The sequence below is a fragment of the Dermacentor albipictus genome, chromosome 8, assembly GCF_038994185.2.
Source record: "Dermacentor albipictus isolate Rhodes 1998 colony chromosome 8, USDA_Dalb.pri_finalv2, whole genome shotgun sequence".
NCBI classification, from domain to species: domain Eukaryota; kingdom Metazoa; phylum Arthropoda; class Arachnida; order Ixodida; family Ixodidae; genus Dermacentor; species Dermacentor albipictus.
Window position 1 is genome coordinate 57,870,080 of NC_091828.1, and position 22,990 is coordinate 57,893,069.

Consider the following 22,990-nt stretch of genomic DNA (forward strand, 5'->3'; position numbering starts at 1 on the left):
GGTTACGCATCCTCTTCCCTTATCTTCTGATCTCCGGACCTCCTCCATCTACTGATGGGGGAGGTCGGGGGAATGTTAGCGAGGGAATGGACAAAGCAGGGAGTTTTGTGAGCTGCAAGGCTACAACCCAGAATGGCGCAGAAGCGTGCACTTAGTGCCCACGAGACGAATGTTCGCATAAAGCGACGAGCGGAGCAAGAAAAACAAACACAAGCGGAGCAGGCAAGCTAACATTTCACATCCGGTCATGACTGACGTATGTCGTCAATATACGACCGCGAAATGATGTCAATGAACGCAAACAGCAAAGCTTCGCTCACATCAATTCACACAGTGGGTGGGATTTGCACCTTTGTTTGTTTTTTGTACCGTGCTTGGCATGTGCGTTGCAAACGAGAAGTCCGTCCCATACGCGTGCATGCCGAGTGAGACGAATGTTCAGGGCGTGGCAAAATGAAATACCTCCGATCTGCGCACCCAGCATAAGCGACGTGTTTGTGTTCTGTGTATGTAGTTCGCTGCCGCGAAGTGGTGAACGCCAGCCCTTAGCAACTTTCCGGAGTAATGACACGATCTGTAGCAATAAAAGTTATTGCCTCGTTATCGCTGTCATTCCTCGCGTGCTATACTGCGTGAGCCGTTTTGTCGGCTGCAATGTGGGGGGTGACAGCGACGTTCAAGCTGTGTTCTTGCTGTTACAAAAAAGTATGGGGCTTTACGCGTCAAAAACACTGCCTGGTTATAAGGCACGCCGTACGGGCCACTCCGGAAATTTCAACCACCTGGGGTTTTTTAACGTGCACTTAAATCTAAGTACACAGGTGTTTTTGCGTTTTGACGCCATCGAAACGCAGCTGCCATGGCCGAGATTCGATACCACGACCTCGTGCTTAGCAGCCCAACACCACTGCTGTTACAAAGTGTTCTAGCAGGATACAAACCGTTATATATATGTGCTATGTGTCGCAGCTGTTCTAAGCGTAAAAGTGCTTGCTTCATGCGATGTGTTTGTGCCCAGAAGTGAACTGTGCGTAAATATTGCCGATCGTCTTTTCTTATGTAATACTCCGATAGAAAAGCCCTAACACCGAGGCCTTTTCTGCATCGTGCATGTACCGTTTCTGTTAAAAGTTGTTACTGCACTTTTGAAGATGTTCCTATCCGTGAGTGGAACTTAGGGGAAATTTTACAAGTGACATTCTGCCAGACACAGTGCTGTCGTCAAATGTGGACACGCCTGAGAGGACGTATGGCAGGATTGACATTTGGGGAAGCCGTGACGCTTATCATGGGGAGATTGGTGTGAACATCTGCAACTCTTAGATAGCACGAAGTAAATAGCTTTATATTTTGTGATGCAAATGGCTTGCATGCCCAAGAATCCTAACTACTTGCTTTTCGCTGGTGACTAAGCACACAGCCTGTTTGTGCAGACACCAATGGCATGGTAGATGAATATATTATAGATAAGAACTGCCTGCTTAGTTCTGGTGATGTACACATTTGCGTTCTCTGACAAAAACAATATGCATGTAAAAATAAATAATTAATACTTAACAAGGGTACGTCGATATATGATGTTCTCTTAACACACGGCAGAATCACTTGAAAGAAATTTTGGCAAGAGTTCACTGTATAGCCATAGTCACGTTACTAATGCTGGTAGGCTAAACTACAGGAAAGTTTGCCGCGACATTGTAGATCCACCCTAGTTCATTCTATGGTTCGTGTGACTCGTTTTTGCACGAGCCTTCAGTTTAACGCGAACAAAATTTATTACTAGTACTAGCATAATCCACCTGGCAAGGGCTTTAGGTTATATCCTCTTGTTGATTCTGCCGGCGCTCAGTGCCTAATAATGTGCCTTAAATTGACTTGTCCCTGCAGAGTGTGCCCATTAAATGTTTTCCGGGGCTCTTTCGTCTAGCTGTGAGTATAGCGCTACCAATGAATCGTCGGTGCAAGACATTTGACTGTTTCAACAACCATCTCATTGCTGTTTACTTTGCACAGGTCACGGTTCCACTCATTACCTGAACCATTTTCAACTGCGCTACCAGATTATGGGAATATGCACCTCTCCTCTCGTCATTCTTCAGTATGTTCATGGCCACGGTGCATTGCGCCTGGGAATCCAGCTGCTATCACAATATAAAGGTTGCCTATTGGCTGTATTGAGATTATGCTGAATGAAATTCTCACAAATATGTCAGCACCAGTTATGTGGTCGAAGCCAGCCGACCAGCCGACTGGTTTGATCAGCGTACGGCATCTTTCTTTTGACACAAGTTTACTACCCAGTCAAATAAGATATTCACAAACCATCAATTTTAGAACCATGCACACGGACATGTCTTTATTTCGTCATGCTTTTGAAATGATACCCAAGTCAAGCTTTGATTAACACATCATCTTATGCACGCAGTTGGCTTGTTGCCTGCGACAAAAATAAATCGCTGCGTAACAGCAGTACTTAGTCATGTACCAAATGTCCTATACCAGATTTACAACTTATGCTCTTCATTTGACGCGCACAGTAACAAGTAAACACAATATACATGCAGGCATTGCGCTTACGTGCATGTGTGGGTAAATAAAACACCACAACTTCTATCAAGACTTATTCCACAAAGCAAACCCTGTCAAAGATTTTCTATACAGTATTCAGCTGGTCTCATTAACATTTTATCATGTGGTGTTGTTACAACATTTCCTGCCTGTATGTAAGCCAATTTATGGACTGTATCCGCTGCATCTGAGAATGCCTTTTTTTTAGAACAATGACAGTTCGTTAAGCGGCAGCTATTTACTTGGCCTTTACCACTGTGTATTAGAGTGGTCTTGGTGATTATGCTACCTCAACAACTCGATGCTTTCTTTAGTACACAAGCATTGAAACACTGAACACAGCTACACCAATTTGTAGACTAATGAGATGAATTCCGCTGCTCATCATTCTCTCACGTTTTGTTCTTCAATCGCGCATTGTTACTGCATTTGGTGTCTAGAGTTCTTGGGCTCGTTTTCACTTGGGCCTTTTAATGAAGTGAAATCTCTCTCTTCAATAGTGAATTTAGTGGACAGCCACCACTGAAACAACAGCTCCAAGACCAATTCCTGCGCACTGATGGCCAATCAGATTATGTGCAGCAGCTCCGTGCGTTGCAACACTTCCGCTACGGCACAATAGCAAAAGAAAATGTTGGACATATGCAAACGTCACTCATCACTTGAAATGTGATTTACGCAAACCTTCATAAGCATACCGTTCACGACCATGCGGCAGCCGAAGTGGGAACTAAGCTTCAGAATATTGCCACCATCTCAGCTGTTTGTAAGCTTGTTCTTGCCTGCAAATTCCGTATTTCTTATGGGTGACGACATGGTTCGGCCTAGCGGGCGATTGCCAAAATTAAAGATGTCTTCACAGGACATAAGATGCGGTGAAGGGCGTAGGCGTAAGCAGGTATTAGATCCGTAGCTATTATTCGCGTAAACTTGTCGTTGCGTGAAGTAGGTGAGGCAGAAGCTGCAGCAGGTGTCGAATCGTGGTTCGAGTGTATGAGCAGTTTCTTCAGTTTTCCAAAAGGGACACCACAGTGAGAGATACACCGTCAGGAAGCACTTGCAGACACGAACCAAAGTTCAGAAGAGGAAGACACGCTCAATTGTTGACAAGAGTTACAAGTGAGTTTTGTAGTGCTATTTGACGTGCTAGGAGCACGTCGCAAAGTGGGGACACCACGTAAGGACCATCTCGAAGTGGTAGAGACGGCGACATGAGGGCGGAAGTCGGAGCATCAGGTTGCAGTCGAACAAATTCAACCGTATGAAGTCGGGACTTGTGGTCGTAGGTCGGGTCGGCAGAGTAATGGGGCAGCGCAAGGCGAAGGGTGCCGGTTGCAAAATCGATAAATGTTGAATGGGCAGTCAGACAGTCGATTCCCAGAATCACTGTGTGGGAACACTCGGCCAGTAAAGTAAACAGGACTAACACTGCACTGCCGGCAATGGCAACACGGGCGGCGCACATTCCCATCACGGCTGCTGTGCTGCCATTAGCTACTCGGACGGATCGCGACTCGGCAGGTGTCAGCACTTTACGGAGACGGCTGTGAAGATCTGATCCCATAACCGACACCTGAGCGCCAGTATCCATGAGGGCTTGAACGGGTGCATCATCAACGAAAATTTCAACTAGGTTTGGTCGAGCAGCGGGGGTCAGCAGAGGTTTTGTAGTTCGAGTCGTCAATGCAGCCTTACCTCTGGGGGCTGCATTGCTTAGTTTCCTGGGAAGCGGCCCGCGCAACGGGGGACGAGGGACGAGGGACGTCGAGGTGTAGGCGAACCGGACTGACGGCGTTACGGCAACGACGAATGGCTAGTGGTGTTTCCCCGAGAGGGAAAGCCAGCATGGTATGGTTCAGAGAGGGGCGACGGAGGCCGAGGGTCTCGGTTGAAGCGGTGACCAGCATATGGTCGATGCGAGAAGTACCAGTGGCTACTATGGCAGTGGTGGGATATATCATCGACCAGGAGTAAGCAAGCCAGATTCGCCTGTCATCCGATGGTCGTCATTCAGAGGGGTTCGGATATCTATTCGGGAACGACTGTCAAGGTACAGCAGAGGCAATGACAGGAGCGGTAGGGGTGTGACGTGGGCGGGCGGCAGACTGGATGTCCATGTTAGCAATTTCTTCGTCGCTTGAATGAGCGAGATGGCCATGTTGTCATGACTATGGGGACAGTGAAAACTTGTAACAGTAGCCTCAAGTTCGCGACGGACGACCTGTGTCAAGCTTGGCGTTGTAGTCGGATGTGACGCCGGGCGGTCGTTATGTGATGCCGTAGGGTCGTTGCAGGAGGAAGTGGCAGCCGTATTCGGAAGTCGGTCGAAGGTTTGTACGATGCGTTTGCTCTTCGCTTGCTCAAAATTCCGGCATTCCTTAATGATGGACTCCACCGTTGAGCAGTTCTTGTAAAGCAGGAGGTTGAACGCATCGTCCGTGATGCCCTTCAAGATGTGCGCAACCTTACCGGCCTCCAGCATGTCCGCGCCCATTTTACGGCGGAGATCTAGAATTTCTTGAATATACGCGACACACAGTTCGGTTGATGCCTGGGCACGAGACGCTAGCGGTTGCTTGTCCTCCATTTGACGTCCCACAGGTATTCCCAAAACATCGCGTAGCTTTTCCTTACAGAAGTCGCAGCTTCGAATGTCCGCTTCATGCGTCCCGAATCATACCTTCGCGGTTCCTCCTAAGTAAAAGATCACGTTGGCCAGGAAAAGTGTGGCATCCCACTTGTGCTTACCGACGCGCTCATACGACGTTAGCTAGTCTTCGACGTCGACCTTGCCAGTGCCGATGAAGATTCCCAGGTGACGTAGATGGGTTAGCACTACTTCCGGTGGTGTGTGCGCGGCGGAGGCAGCGTCAGTAGCCATAACAGCGGAACCGATGGGACGCCCGCTACGAAGATCTAGGGCCGGCTTGTGGCGTGATTACCCAGCACATCCACCAAAATGTTATGGGGACAAAGTTTATGTATTTACAATATATACAGTTGCGAGGTTGTGGCTCAGTGGCCAGAGTAACACCATCTACCGATCTTCGAGACCCTTCAGCCTCATCTTTGCCTCCCAACGTCCTCGAGTCCACAACGGCACAAAGTCGTACGTGACAACAGGCTTTCTATTTTATGAATTCACAGCTTTCATAACATTTACCTCACTAAGGAAGCTTCAGCTCACAGATATAATGAAGGAATTATCTATACGTGTAGAGCAGACATGACTTGTGCGTAAGTTAATAACACGCCTAGAAAGACGTTGAACAAAGTGTTTTCGCATTCGAAGATATACCACCGACAACACAAGTACATTCACAACTTCCAATAAGTACCATGTGTGGAAAACAGAGACGTGTGGTTACGAAACGTTCTTGCTTTTTTAATGCAGACGTAAAGAAATAAGCCACTCTGGAGTTTTGTTTTATGTGCCGGAAGGTATAATATCAAAGGAGAGGTTCAAATCAGATGTTGTAATAGTGAATTATGCATGCAATACTCAATTTGCACCAAATATAGCTATCAGTGTGCAAAGCATGGGACCGCAGGAAAATGGAAGCTCGTAGACAACTCCCATTCATTAGTGCACAGGCGGGGACGTGTGCTTAACAGGGCACCCTTTCCCAGTGCGGTCACGTCTATATCGGCCAAACAGGTCGATGCCTGAACATTAGATTGTCTGAGCATAGGCACTCGCTACTCACATGTCGCGTGGCATTGCTCTGCGCATAAGTGCACTCCAACCTACGAAAACACCACTATACTTTCCTGGCATAGAAATCAGCCTACGAGGGAGACTATTGAGGCCCTATATATAAGGAAAAAACGATCGCGTTATGTAAGCATGCCATCATTAAATTTGTATGTCATTGAATTTGAATTTTTAACCGCCTCATTGTGTAGCATTAGATTACAGGGTTTCGCGTTTAAGCCTGCGCACTGATAATGACGTCATTGATGGCAGAGCACGTGGCTATGGATTGTAATACATAAGTTTGTACATGCATTCGAATAAAGTTGTGAGTCTAGCGCTGTCCTGTGTGCTCCTGCCTTCTGTCTTCGTCGTCTTGCGCAGCCCCTTCAAGGTGTCCAACCGGTACTAACACGCCAAAATTTCGATCCTTCTACAGTAAATCACAAAAAACTGTCTGCATTATGACTAGTTCAAAACGCAACTATTTCTGTTGTGTCTTTCCTATCCACGGAAGTAGTCTTGCGCTAAAAACTTGGAGGAAGCTTAGGCTGTGCAGTTAAAAATGGAACGCTATGGCATTCAAAGATCCCTGACTGCTTCTCACGCTTCCCAGTAACTGCAGCGTGCGTAACCGCAATGTTTACCGGGAAAGGCTGGCAGCGAACGCAATGCACGAACGCTGGCTTTCAGGTAGAAAGGCGGCCTCTTGCGTGGACCGCGATAGATGGATGGATGGATGTTATGAGCGTCCCCTTTGGAACGGGGTGGTGGGTTGCGCCACCGAGCTCTTGCTATTACACTGCCTAATGTCCTACCTAGGTTAAACAATAAAAAAGAAAGAAAACCGCTATGAACACCCACAACCAAATTTTCTGATCCCCCATTGGGAACTGTGCTTTTGTACGTCTCCGTTTTCTGTCGTTTCCCTACTTTTATTCCACCGATCCTCCAATCGCCTCTTACTAATCCCTACTGCGGACATGTTTACTTTGCCACTGCTCTCGCTGAACCCAAGGGCTTCAAGGAGCCCAGTAGAGCGGCGACACACCTCTTGCCTCCTCTACTCCTTGCGTACGTGCTGCTACCATGGGAAGACCAAAGAAAAATTAACATATGGGACTTTACGTGCCAAAACCACGATCCGGTTATGAGGCACGCCGTAGTGGGCGACTCCAGAAATTTTAACATCCTGGGGTTCTTTAACGTGCACCTAAATTTAAGTATGCGGGTGTTTTCGCATTTAGCCCCCAGCGAAATGTGGCCGCTTTGGTCGGGATTCAATCCCGTGACCTCGTGCTTAGCAGCCCAACAACATAGCCACCTAGCAATAGCCACTAAGCAACCATGGCGGATAGACCGAAGAAAGTAGGAACGCTCGAAGAAGAAGTGGCTTACCAGGAAGAGCGCCGTACTGCCAAGCGAGAAGCGATGCGCCGCCACCGAGCTGATCCGGAACACCGCGTTGAAGCTGGGGCTGAGAAGAGGCGACGCCGAGTCGAGGATCCCGAGTTTCAGTACAGGGAATGCGAGAGTCGGCGCCTGAACGCTCGACGCCGCCGTGAAAGCGATCCCGGATTGCGGCTACTCGAAAACTTCAAACGTCAAGCCCGCCGAGACAACTTAGCAAGACCTAGCATGACCTCGCAAAACCTAAAAACAACTTATTCAAGCGTAACAAAAGCTTAGCAGAACCTAGCATAACATCGGAAAACCTATAAACAACTTAGGCAAGTCGTGCAAAAGCTTGCTGATCGGAAGCTCCGCTGTTCACTCCAGCCTTGCACCGCTAGTGCAAGCTGCGCACGTTCTTTTTTTTCATTTTCTTTAAATGCGGTTCCATTTTCGCTAGCGAGGGTATTACTACAGGAAAACACGCAGCTCATGCCAAACTCACTCAAATAGCCTGCGTGGAGCTTACAATAGTTCACCGACCATGTGCATCCTGTGCGAGCTTATCTTTTATATATAGAAGAAGAATCGAAATTAGAACACGCAGCATCAAGCGGTCTGAAGTTCATCATCCTTGTTTGCTGTCAGTGCATAGAGAGGGAGCATCCCATCATGTCCCTGCCTAATTTATGCGCACTTTGGTAATGTGTCGTACATGGTGTGAATGTTGAATTAGGTATACCTAAAAAGTAAACGGGCAACGTAGTGGCCACTCAGTTCAGCAACAAAGAATGTAATTATTTGATTTCGCTCGAAATCAGTTATCTTATCAACAATATCAATTATCACTCGCTTCCATATAAATATACTCCTGGAAAACATCTGATTATATATCCGCATCAGGTAAAGTAATCATTATAGATACATGTTGCCTTTTTGCCAGTCATAATTAACTGTACACCCACACTGCTTAACTCTAACTTCCTCGCTGCATCAAGTTAACTTATCATGAAAGCCATAAACACCATAATTGCTTATGAACGCAATATAAGATCAGAATTTCATCCGTGGCTGAGCACACGTCTATTTGTCGGCTTCAGTTAAGGTTTTATTTTGTTTCGAAAGCTTGCAAGCAGCACGTATTAATTTTTAAAAGGCATATCTTATGCCAGACTTCATTTTTGGGGTTGGTATATATCTAAAAATATAGAAAAAGGCATTTCGTTCATCAAATTGTTTAAACAGGTTTTGCAAATTGGCCGAGTAAAAAAAAAAGTAATGAACAAGCTAGCAAATGCGCCATATCAGCAAGCTGCACTCAAAGCCTCACACGTGTACTGAGTGGTAAAAAGTGGTGACCTGTCGACATACTCAGCTGTACCCCGTGACAGTTGTGCGTGTGTTGCGTGTGCCTGCAAGCTGTCACTATAGCACAGCTGCAGAGACTGCGCCGTTGCGCCGAACACAAGCGAGTATAGATACCAATATATGGCGATTATCAGATGAACGCCCGCCGTGGTTGCTCAGTGGCTATGGTGTTAGGCTGCTGAGCACGAGGTCGCGGGATCGAATCCTGGCCACGGCGGCCGCATTTCGATGGGGCCGAAATGAGAAAACACCCGTGTACTTAGATTTAGGTGCACGTTAAAGAACCCCAGGTGGCCAAAATTTCAGAAGCCCTCCACTACGGCGTCCCTCATCATCAGAGTGGTTTTAGCACGTAAAACCCCATAATTCTTTTTTCAGATGAACCAGGGCGCTATTCTCAACATTCCGCCATTTTCTTTGATGCCTGACGTAGACGCGACGCCAATACAATGGCGCTGATGGCCCCATTTTGCTATCGTAACTTGACGCCTACTTGACGTTTTGCATAAGAAACTGAAATGAAGCTACTGAACGCAAGATTCTCGGTAAAGCAAAACGGATTTGCTCCGCAGTAAAAATAAAGCAGCTAGCTCCAAGCGCATGATTATTCCGTCGAAAACGCTGGGCGCTTTCGTCGTGTGCTGCGTACAAACCGTCGTCTGTTTCATTAGCTAGGATGCGTGTCCCCGGGAAATGGAATGAGTCATCGTACGTTGGCGCCAACGCGCCTTTCTGCCTTGGCGCAACCTACGAGTGCTGATGCGCGCACGTTCTAGGCCACGTTATCGCTATCTTGTGAAACGCAAGTCACTCAGCCCGACTCGGCTGGCTGAGAAAGGCCGAATATCACCGATAGCGTTGCGCGCGCCAAGCATATCCGCCTGCGTGATGCAAGCACTGGCACTGCTATCTCTTGTTCACTTCGCTGGTTATAAGCACCGAGGTGGAAACTTCAAGGCGCCGCCTTATGTACATTCCTTTTTACAAATTAAAAATACGCCGTTGTCATTACTTTTCATTGTGCAAAAAGGCATTAATTTTGATTGCAATACAAACGCAGCAATGAAAAGTGGGCAACGTTGCGAAGTTTGCTATCGACACGTGCACTTGTTTGCCTTTATCGGGCGACACGTTTCAACGTCTAACAAATGTTATCGCACAGCGCAGGATGCGCCTGCATGTATCAGAAGTTTCTGGAATGCTATCGATGTTTCCATCCGCTGTCTGTGACCGAACCTTGTGTAATCTGATCGCGTGTGTGCGCGATGCGAATAATGTGGAACTTTCTAATGTTGAATAATGTAGTAATCGCTGGCACCCGCGTGCCTGTCCCAAAAGGCACGCAGATCCCAGCGATTACTCTGGAACATTCGACGACTGATGTTTAAAGCCGACGCACTTGACCCGCTGATGAGACTTTCCACGATCGCCGACTGTGTTCGCGGCTATCACTGTGCTTTATGTGTAGCCTGTCTTTGTGCGCACAGGTTCGCCCAATAAAAGCTAGTTTTGTCTTTCACAGTATTGCTACTGTGTTCTTTACCGTCACTACCACGTGACATCTGGTGGAGGTGCTTTTTGTCCATGTACCGGACGCCTCTGTCAAGCCTTGATCCAAGCCCGGACCACAAAGAGAGCACCAACGTAGTACCGGACCACCGAGCAAGCCGCCATCTACAACAGCTGCCCCCGGAGCACGGACTTCTACATGAGAAGACCAAGAAGATTGTGGCCAAGACAACCACAATGGCAGCCCCAGTGTCACCCATCGTACTTCAACAACCCAGAGAGCCCCCTACCTTCCGCAGAGCAACGTCAGAGGATCCGGAAACCTGGCTCGAAATCTTCGAAAGGATCTCGACCTTCAACAACTGGACCTCTTAGCATAAGCTTCGTCATGTGTACTTCTCCTTGGAAGATGCCGCGAAGACTTGGTTCGAGAACCGGGAGTCCACCATTGCTACATGGGACCTCTTCTGTAGTAACTTCCTGAGGACGTTCACGAGTGCTGTCCTAAAAGAAAAGGCCGAAGTTCTCCTGGAGACCCGAGGCCAACTACGCAATGAGACCATGGCCATCGTCACAGAAGAGATGACCCGCCTTTTCCGGTACGCCAACCAGGAAATGTCCGAAGAAAAAAAAGTGCGTTTCTTGATGCGAGTCGCAAAGCAGGAACTTTTCGAAATCCGAAATATTTAAAAAGAATATGACGTCACGGTAATCTACAAGTCCGGACGAAAACAGTCTGACGCCGACTGCCTATCACGCGCCCCCATCGATCCCCCGCCGTATGACGACGAGAACGACGTCGCTTTCCTTGAAATAATAAGCGCGGAAGATCTCGCTAAACAGCAACGAGCAGACCCGGAACTAAATGGCCTCGCCGAGTATTTGGAAGGAAACACCGAAGTTGTCCCAAAGGCATTCAAGCGCGGATTGTCTTCCTTCACGCTACAAAACAACCTGCCGTGAAGAACTTCTCACCAGTCCGCGTCAACTACCTTCTTGTTGTTCCGTTAGCGCTGCGTCCAGAAATACTGCACGCCCTGCATAACGATCCAACCGCTGGGCACCTCGGATTCTCCCGGACGCTGTCGAGGATACAGTGGATCGTCGTGGCGACGGGCTATCTCACGCACTTCGCTGAAACTAAAGCTCCACCGAAAGGAAGCGCAGCTGAAGTGGCGAAATTTTTGGTCGAAAACATCCTGCTGCGACATGGTGCCCCAGAATTCCTCATCACCGACAGAGGAACGGCCTTTATAGCAGAGCTCACCGAAGCCATTCTGCCATACAGCGAGACAAGCCACAAGAGGACAACTGGTTGCCACCCGGAAACGACTGGTCTCATGGAGCGCCTGAACAAGACCCTCGCCGACATGCTAGCAATGTACGTCGACGTCGAGCACAAGACGTGGGACGCGATCCTGCCGCATGTAACCTTCGCTTACAACACGGCGGTGTAAGAAGCAACACAGATCACGCCGTTCAAGCTGGCTTACGACAGGAACCCGACGACGATGCACGACGCCATGCTGCCGCACGTCACTGAGGAGGAGAATGTTGACGTCGGTACCTATCTCCAGCGCGCCGAAGAAGCGCGACAGCTCGCCCGCCTGTGGATGAAGAATCAACAGAGGACCGACAGCCTACACAACAACCTCCGACGACGCTTCGTCGAGTACCAGCCCGGCGACCGTGTTTGAGTTTGGACCCCTATACGCCGACGAGGAATGATTGAGAAACTATTGCTACGCTATTTCGGTCCCTACAAGGTCATTCGACGTATTGACGCATTGGATTATGAGGTCGTGCCAGACGGCATTCCGCATTCACAGCGGCGCCGCGCACGATCTGATGTGTTCCACGTGGTGCGTCTTAAACCATTTTGCGGACGCTGAAGAACCTCCTTATTTTGTTCTATTTGAAACGGGTGTTTTTCTTTAATACTTTCATTTGCAGCATCCGGTCGATGCTTTTAAGAGGGGGTTATTGACACGTATTTACCTTTATGGGGCGACACATTTCACCACCTAACAAATTTTATCGCACAACGCAGGATGCTCCTGCATGTATCGGAAGTTTCTGAAATGTTATCGATACTTCCATCCGCTGTCTGTGACCGAACCTTGTGTAATCTGATCGCATGTGTGCGCGACGCGAATGATGTTAAACTTTGTGAAAGGCACGCGGGTCCCAGCGATTACTCTGGAACATTCAACGACTGATGTATAAAAGCCGACGCGCTTGACCCACTGATCAGATCTCCGACTATCGCCGACTGCGTTTGCCGCTATCGTTGTGCTTTAAGCGTAGCCTGTCCTTGTGGGCACAGGTTCGCCCGATAAAAGCTAGTTTTGTCTTTCACAGTATCGCTACTGTGTTTTTTAACGTCACTAACACGTGACACTGTATTCAATCAATAGTATTTCGCATAAACGCATTCTTTTAAAAAATAGTGCTCTGAAACAACACAAATGCCAACACCACTCGAAAGCGATGCAAATACCATGAGCACGCGTTATGAACAAAACATTCCCATGGCGCCAAACGACGGTAAAAATGTGGCGATACGCATTCCACTCGGCCGCCATTGCATCACTGCTCATTAGCATAATTCGCTCAGCTCGTCGCACCACAAATTATGGCGGAAAATCTGTGTGATGGCGGCCCAGCGCAACGTCACGCACTGTCAAATTGACATTTACAAAACGGCCCTTCCTGTGACGCTCCCCACAGCATATTCCTTCAGCCAATCAGCAAGCTGGCATGACGCGTATCTTGGATCAACACCACGTATTCGCGAGTCTGCAGATGCTATCACTGGCTTCTGTACGCTACCGTCCACTTTCTTTTCGAAGCGCTAACGTCGCAATATAGCTGCCAAGGTCCAAAAGAATGTATTAGTCGATAAAATTTCAGCTCAACATCACGTTTCGTCATCTTAATCAAAACGCACAATTCTATTTTGCGAAATTTCCGTTTCCGGGCACAAACTCCTAGGTACGTGAGCTCTGCACAGCCAATCATAGAGGCAACATGGCGGATAATGGCGGCTGTGCAGACACGTGACGCAGAACGTGGCACGTTAGATGATTCGAGAGGTTTTGCTCAACCAGCCAATAGAGCGCGCACTGAAAGGGATTGTCCGAGAATACGTCCCATGTTACGACATGATGCGATTGCAATGCATTTATAAAGGGGGGCGCAGATGAGATGAATGGGCAGTGTTTGGAAAAAGGATGACCGCACCAATGCGACGCATTATGTTGCAGAACAGAACAGCTGGCCTCTTAACGGTGACGCGGAAACCTGAACTCGCATCTACAAAAATATGCCAGTGTCGTTTGCTGTAAATGATAGTTGCCAACTTGCCTCCAACACCTTTGCTCCGCGGAAGGGATGCCAGCAGTCAAAAGACTGCGTCATCCAATCGGAGTGCCTGTGCGATCTGCTCGTATGGGTTCAGTGTACGCCAAAATTTGGGACACGATCCAATAGAGAATCATACTTATTTATTCATTTTAAGGTACCTTGCAGTCCCCAAGGGGAGAATTTCCCAGTAATATGTTTGCGATCCTCGAGTTTATTACGTCCATTCGTACGGCATGCTTAAAAATGAAATCATAAAGCTTTCACGCTCCGCTAGAGACAACGGTTTGAACAATTTTACAGCCAGAGTTATATCAAAAAGGAAAACACTCTTATAGAAACCGAAACCTAAACAGAGCTAACGCACGTGTCTAAAATTTAGGAATACAAAATTAGCGGTCTCATAAGTCGCTCAGGGAGCCGGCAGCAGGCCAGTAGCTCGGCCGCAGGGCCCTATTTTCTATGTATAGGTACCGAATGTGTTGACTTAGCTACGTTATTGTCCTCGCTGGTGGTGTGAGTTGGATCCCGGGGCCCCAAGAGTTTTTAATACTGAAAGCCTTTAATAACTCTAATATTGAGGAGGTTCCCCATTTTCAAATTAAGTATTTCAACGCTGGTTGCCGTAACTGGTTTAGCATTTACGTGAGCCAGGACATTTTAGTGTGTTTCCTTTGGTTATGCGTTGTCGTAGTGACGTGTTAGCAGTTTGTGCGCAGTATTCCATCTGCTTGAAGTTACAAGTGTTCTACGTCCCGTAGACTTGGCTTAGAGTAGTTCACGTCGTGTGTTTTTTCTTTGCGCAATTGGTTTGTGCGCATGTGTGTGTGTGATTCGAGAGAGGAACCGTCAGACTTGTGCGATGGCCCTCGTTGTGGCTGCGCCCAGCACTAACTATGAAGACGAAGACCTGCAACTTTGGGAAGTATTTGCCATTTCTCGGGCATCTTTTGAGCAGCGGTGTGCAGAGCAACTGTGCATCATTGCTAAACTGGAAGAAGTAGACGCAGACAACGAACGTGCTCAGCGCAGGAGCCGAGAGCTTTCCATAGCTGCAGCACTCTTTTTCGGCGATTATTCTGTTTGGGCATACCCCAGGGAAATTTCGTGGCACGAAGCAACACTTCCGCACCTCCCTGGCAGTATATTGAAAGAGAACTGCTGAACGAACTGCTGAACTTTCGATTACATTGTGAATGTTTGTAAGTCAACCATACGGCTAGACACGAACTAGCGACAAGCGATTTCGTTAGATAAAAGGTGTAGCGATAGGGCTGTGTCTTCTCGCTCCCTCTGCTGAGGACAGAAGTGCTGCCGATATCTTTGTTGTTGGCCGTTCTACGGTAAATGTTGCGTTCTCCTAGGTCTGCGCTATTATCTTACGCAGACTTGAGTTGCGTTGCACAAGTTTCCCCAGAGAACACTAAGTAGACGAGCGCTTGCGCTGTTTCGCAGCTGTATCTGGATTCCATCTAGGCATGGGTGCCCTGAACGGATGGCACATTGAAGTGTCCCCTCCAAAGGACCATGGCACTAATCACGTTAAATATAAAGGGCGGTACAGCGTTATAGTGTCGGCCATTGTCGACCACACATAAATGCTTATGCACACTAATCTAGGGTCACCTGCAAGAAATCACGATGCAAGGATCTTCCACCGGTCAAGACTTCCCAAAGTGTTGGCTGGGAGCTTGTTCATAAAAAAAAACAATGGCAGTGCAGGATTTTGAATTGGTCCTGTGATGCTTGCTCACCAGGCCTTCCCTATGCAGCCGACAATAATGAAGCCATATGCACAGCCTGGCCCGGTGTGTCACCTGCACAGGTTTTCAACAGCCAGCTGTTCAGCGCCAGGCGCGTATTTGCAAATACACGTGGCCGGCCTAAGGCACGTTTCCGTACCTTGCGTCACATCAAGTGCGATATCGACACCGTGAACTGCATCATTCGTGCATATTGTGTGCTGCATAAATTATGCGAGCAGCTTAATGACCGTTGCGACGCAACATGGGTTGATGCAATAAGAAATGAGGACACAAGACGACTTCAGCCAGCTTGCTCAACAAAGTGGGTGGAACCGCCTGCTGTTGTAGTAAGGAAAGCACTCGCCGAACACCTACATTGCAATATACGCTCTGATGTGCGCATGCTCTGAAATTATTTTGAGGCTCATTAGAAGAGTTTAAACTTGTTGGTAGCTTAGCTTGTGCAAAAGATGGTTGCTTCAGATGCCTCGGTCTCAATTCATTGTCATGCTAGTGTACTGATGCGAAATGAGTTGAACCTGACCAATCAGTTCATCATCGCGCTGATGTAAGTTTGCTGTATATACAAGCTACTTCATTCGCGAGTGCACAAGGCATTCATAGTGTCATATTATGAGACGTGTGCTTACAAGGAATACCACTTCAGCACTTGTTTCAGCACTTGTTCAGCACTTTATGTTCTCCATTTATTTGCAGCTTTCATGTGTTTCCTGTCTAACACGTAAGTGGAAGCGTGTAAATGAAGAACTTATTATATCGCTGCCTTAGTGGACCTTGCTATGCGAAAATGACAAAAAAAGTGATTAGGGCTTCGTGTATGCATGCATGACTATGTCGAAGCGGTTTTTTTTTCAGCGTGTTTAGTGTCAAGTTAGTGCTGGTATACATTGCAATTTTGGCATTAGGTTGTTTATTGTAATTTTACCCTTCACGTTTTTTATCAATTCTCATTTGCCACATGGTTCACACTTGCAGATACAGTCTAATACATTTTTAAGTATGCACCAACAAGCCTAGCCAAAGAACCATTCTTCAGCTAATACAGTTGAACACCTTTATATGGCAGCGCTGGGACCCTCTGAAATCATTCATTATACAGGTCGAATCGCTGTGAAAGTCACACACTGCTTACAATAGAAGTGGGGCAGAATTATTCCTTCGTTACACAGGTCATGTTGTAGAGGCGCGAGAGAGTATATAATTCGCTGTGTGGGGTTCTTCCTGGTAGTGGAGTAAGATTGACCAGCATGTGAAACAACAGATTATAAACGGTTTTATTGGCTCTTTGTCTTTGGATCAAAATATTTTCCTATCATGCGCATCATGCTGGCATTCATGTCACTGCATTACGCTCGGATGTGCACAAGCATTCGCATTATCTTGTGCTTTTCGTTCTCCGACTTCCTGGCATGCAACATTTCTTCTTTGTGGCTGGCCAGGAGCGTCTGCACAATATCGAATGGCCGCTGACGAACTGTTGCAATATTGCTTGCGCCAGCACTAGCATCCCCACTACTGCCATCAATGATCTTCGTAGTGTCCAGATTCCATGCTGGGCCATCTATACTGCAGAAAAGCGAGAATGCTTCGTCAGGGATGGCATGTCTACTTGCAGTAGAAGTAGCTACTGGCTCAGAGGCTGCGATGTCTTCGTCAGCTTCGAAAGTTACTGTCCTCACAAGATCCAATCACTTGTCCACCTTCAGCCAGCTCTCTAACCTTTGGCACCTGTGCAAGGCAAAGTATTAAAAACAATGTAGTATGCTACACACCACATTTTCACATTCGCCTTACTAAAATGCAGTTTTGTGAATCCTCAATATATCGCTCATTGAAATTATGTTCTCGCAAAACTTGCAAGGTTGTGCTTCGAGTGCACCTATTGGTGCGTTATCAGCACAACGAATGCCAGAAATAAAAAAATGGATGGGGTAAATTAGTACATCAGACAATCATACCATGAGCTAAAACAATCACTTATACACTGCTTCCCATGGTGCACTGCTGCTTGGAATAAACAATGGATGCTTGCTGCTTGTTCGCACTTTTGGACTTTTCTGCCGACTTTTACCAGTTCTCGCACTGTTGTCGGCCAAGTGCATGCAGCAAAGGTAATAGTTCATCGGGTTTGGCTGTATCAGCTGCCTTTTTATTTAGGAGAAATAAGAGAACAGTAGGGTTATTGCATATATGAGTATAAATTAGGCAACCTCGGGTTGAAATATTTCATGAGGCCTTCACTATAGCGTCTGTCATAGCCTGAGTGCTCCTTTGGAACATTGGATATCAATCGTTTATAATGTTTTGTTTTCCTTTTTAATATTGCAGACATACTGTGTTCTTTTAACACCGGAGCTGTTTAAGCTTCAGTTGCAGCCATGCCCGGCAACCGCTCAAAACTTGGCGCACATAGGCAAAGGGAAGTGTAGTAGAGGGAAAGGCTAAGCGAGACATAGAGAGGCACCAGGTAGGAGCGCGCGTCGCAGCGCAGGTGTTTAGGTAAGGAGGCACGCAGACCGCGATTGGCTGCGCCTAGCGATGGCCTATGCTCGGACGTGCATTTGCACTCCTAGTTGAGAGACGCGGCGTGCGCCGGTGGGATCAGAGCCCGATCCAGCGATATGATGGGCAGACCTAGGAAGGTGCTCTCTCCCGATGAAGAAGAGAAGCGATGGTGGAGGAGGAGGCGACAAGTGAGAGGCCGCGCAGGGTGCGAGGAGGAGAGGCGATGGGCAGCTGTTTCTGTGCGGCGCGCCGTTTCGCAAATTGGAATCCTCGTCCCGAGCGCCAGCTGGAGCTTGCGCGAGAATGCTTTAAAAAAATCGGCAGTGGCGCCAACTGCCGCCTCGCCCGCCGCTGCTGCTTACGCAACATGGCGGCGGTTGCTGCTGCCTCATCGACACAGCTGCATGCAGACGTCGCAACCTACCATTACCACCACGTTAAACGTTCACGTCCTCAAGCCCGTATTTCCTGCAAATGTAATTCGCAGTGGGTTCTCTTCGATTTGTCATCCCGGACCGGCTCAGGACTGTCCGTGTACAGTCTAAAAGTTGTAACACCCTTAAGGGTGTAAATGACTTGTACCATGACACCCTTTCTTGGTGTATTGCGACACGCCAAGCAAAGGGGTGTAAAGTAACACCACACACAGAAAGGGTGTTCAAATAACGACACCTTGCCTATAGGTGTTAAATAAAAAGCACCATTTAAGACATGGGTGTAAAACAAACACCCTTCCTATATGGGTGTGACACAGGCACCACCCTTTCAATATGGGTGTAGCATGGACAACACCCTTCCAAAAGGTTGTTATCCCTGCAAGTATTTTATTGTTCACTAGTCAAGTAGTTAATGGAGAGACTAGCTGTTGTGAATGCTGCCTAGCCTTAGCTATGGTACTGTCTTGTTCAGTATGAGCCAGAATAGTCAAATTAAATAGTCAAATGTATGGCCAGAAGCGTCGCCAAATGGCGCTTCTGGTCTATCATGTGGTAGTATATATAACGTGCGACCCTTTCAGGCAAAAAATTCAAGTTTCACGATAGCAGCAATGCACACACCCCATGCTTTTCATCTTCCTTTGCAGTGAATGTACACTGCTGGCATGATGCAGAGTTCAATAACAAAGCGTGCTGCACTAAGACACGGGATGTCCCGCTCCTTGGCGCAAAAGTACTTATCACTCCATGGAAAAAGCGCACAACGAAAAGCATGATGTCATATGCATTTCTAAATTAATTAGAAACCTCCACTTTTCTTGGTCAAGAATTATCTCAGCAACACCAGCTCGACCAGGAGGGAAAGCAACCACAGCTCATTGTTGTAGCTCATATCGAATGCAACAGAGCACAAGCAATGCATGGATTCGCGACGGTAACCAGTGCAGTACTACAGAAGCATACGTTTACCTCTCAAACAGACAGTTTTTGCCCTGTTTTAAGCACTACTTCTATACATCTATTCATTAAGGTTGTCACTTATCTCCACAGACTGCTTGTACTAGTACCTTCGCATATATAATGACCTACAGGTATCACTGAAAGCCAAAGAACAAAATGCAATAAAGCGTTTCCACTTAGAATAATGTTTCAGCACATGCAAACAAAACTGCATATGTAGCTAGCTGTACATGCTGTTTAATATATAGAAGCATGCACTACCAGAATAACAATCAGCTAGTCTAAGGTTACGTAACTGAACAGAATCATTGTAAAATTTACGTCGAAATGTCAGAAGTATTTATTATTTGATTGAAAAGAAATGCGTACACAATAAACATTGCATATTTTAAAAATTATCATACCAATACAAAGACATAAGCACCAAATATTGGCAGATGCTTGTTCAAATAAATTTTAAGCGGAAAAAATTTTAAATAACCTCACTGCAAACCATCGCATGTTTTCAGTAAAAAAGGACTGCATCTTATCATAAAGTACGAAAGTAACCAGACACATAAGTAATAACAATTCTGAGTGTGTCTATGTGAAGAAAATATGGCTAGTAATAACTAGTGAGCACTGAACGAAAGTTGAACATGAAATCTAGTAATATTAAAGACATACTTCGCACAGCAGAAGTAACTGCAACGTATTGAAAATATCACAAAAACAGCATAAAATCTGGGCAGGACAGAGCACTGACTCTTAGTTATAGTTGTAATATACACAATTAATCTAGACATAAGTAAAAACTACACTGCCGGAAACGGTCATGTCTCTGCAAGAGAGACCACTGAGGAACAAAAGGTATACCTTTTATAATTCCATTTCATAGATTACTGGATCTAATTAAACTTTAGACACATGGCCCCTTGTGTGTCCCAAACGCCCTCTTCTCAATACCTATGCATGATTACCAGCCTTGGTGAAAGAATGACTTGCACTAATGTTTTGAAGAGACACTGGTAAAAATGCTGCTTGTTCTCAACTTTCTGTGGTGACAGCACACTTGTATGCAGTTGTAAACGCAGTTGCCTATAGAGCTCAAACACCATGTTTTGGCCGCACAGGTACCGTCTACCGAACACCTGGTTCAGGATAGCTTGCATCCTGGAGTGTGCAGCCACACTGATGGCACAGCATTCTTTATTACCTTGCCAGTTGACAATGCTTCAGCAGCTACAATCATCTGCGACTGCTGATAAAGGTGCCATAAGGTCAGGTAGCAAACACAGATACCACGTAGCAAAACTTTCAGAGTGCACTATGTGAGCCGAGGTGTGTAATTTGTGCTTTAGTTCGGAAGCACTGCCACGATCACAACTGTTCATTGCAGCTCCTAAAGTTTCAACCACATCGACAAAATAAATTAGGACAGTTCCTTCAGTGCGGTGGCAGATGCTCAGCTGCAAGCTTTCTAGAACCACGAATTATCAGCAGACAGTGCCAGTACAGCCCGTAGCACATACTTCAATTGTACATTGCACACATAGCATCTGGTGTGTATTTACCTATAGAGGCTAGGCAGCCCCTAGAACACGTTTCGTGACAGGTATGCTGGACACTTTGTCCCCTGAAATGCAAGTGCCCTTTGGTATTTCAAAGCTTGTAGTGTCTTTTGCATCTAAATGAATACTGAATACATGGTAGTAACATGAAGGCGACAAAAAAAAGCCATCAGCCATCAATTGTGTGGAAAATCTGGCTGCAAGCTATTTTCTTATCCAATATACCTGTACGCATTGCAGCCAATATGCTCCCATTATGTATGAGGCATGAGTCATTGCAGGGCTGTAAGCTGTCAGCTTGATTTAATATGGAGAGACTAGTCATGAATGACAGTACTTTGAAGCTCAAGTGAATATGCGCTTATTGTTTACCAACGCTCTTTTTTACTCGGACATGACAATCCTAGGATAATTAGGTTCTGGATGCTTTTGTCCCACTGTCAATCTTTTGAAACGTGCATACTGTAGTCATGAAAACAAAAATGCTACAACTGGCGTGTGGTAAGTTTTGCGTCTTATTTGCTAGCAGCTCATTGAAACGAGCCACGACGACAAATTCAAATGCTGTTACCTCATCATACATTCAAATTTCTCAAACACTAACAAAACCAGATAGGCATTAGAGTGACCATCACTTAAATACATTAAACACTGGTATAAAAGTTTTTGCACTGCTTTGCGCCAGGTAAAAATGTTAGAAGCACCAAAAATGTTCAGATTCTACGGCCAACAGTGAAAAGTAAATAAAAAAATCATTAAGCTTCTTTAAAGGGGTTCAGAAGCTTTAGAACTGGCAGACATGGTGATGGACACACTCATAAATGAGTAGCCATTCCACTGAGACGAGAATGTTGAGGGCTTCACATGGAAGTCTGCGAGACACTGAAGAGTAGTTCTTGGTCCACATGAAGAAGGTTGCTTGCATACACAAGGTCTGGGCCACCATAATGAATGCATGCTGTTACCGGGACTTTTTCTCCCTGCATTGTAGTGAAAAGTATGGTTAAGTTTAGATGATATTTAAAAAGTTCATAAATTGTTTTAATACGTAAACTTTTTGTACTATGTGTCATTCATTATCAGGGTTCGTAACCGCAACATATATATAACTAGGTTGAATTATCAGGTTGGTCAGTTTGTACAAGCTCGTTTGAGGCAAGAAATCGAGTTTCACAAAGACAACCTCAACATGTTTTATTGAAAAAGGAGCACCTCAGATGAGAAGCAGTCCTGTTAGTCGGAAGCGCACAGTTCAAGAAAACAAATTAATAATGGCGCAGTGATCCTGAAAAAAGAATGATAAGCACCTCCTGCTGCAAAAAGACAATTAATTGATAGGTTTTATAGCACAGCAGTATCTTTGGCCAAAGAGCGCGAAGTCTATACTGCAAAAGATAAACTAAGCGCATCTTTGCAAAGCAAATATATAAAAATGGCTTATACCTCTCTGCACTACCGTTGATTTGCTTTAGCATGAAGTCATTTTATTGCATGCACACGTACATACATACGCTACACCCAAGTGTAACAGCTGCAGAATTAAAATTTGGCAGCAACGAAGTCACATCCTTAACCCTTGATCGCAAGCTGTACTAGTGGCTACAGGTAGTAGCAATATCGCCAATGAGAAGTCACACTCTCTTTGCCCGATGTTATGCTGCTTTGACTGTCAAAGATGAGTTACAGTCCGCATTGAGGGAAAGCTGCCCTCAAGAGCAGCTTTTATTTTGTGTTAATTCTAACCAGAGACCAATGAAGTAATATAATTTTAGAATGAGAATGTCACCGAAAAAATGAGTACATAAAAAATTTGGTACAATTGTGCGGAATTAACTTGGGGGTTAAAGGGTAAAGCGGCAGTCCAGAAACTAGAACAAG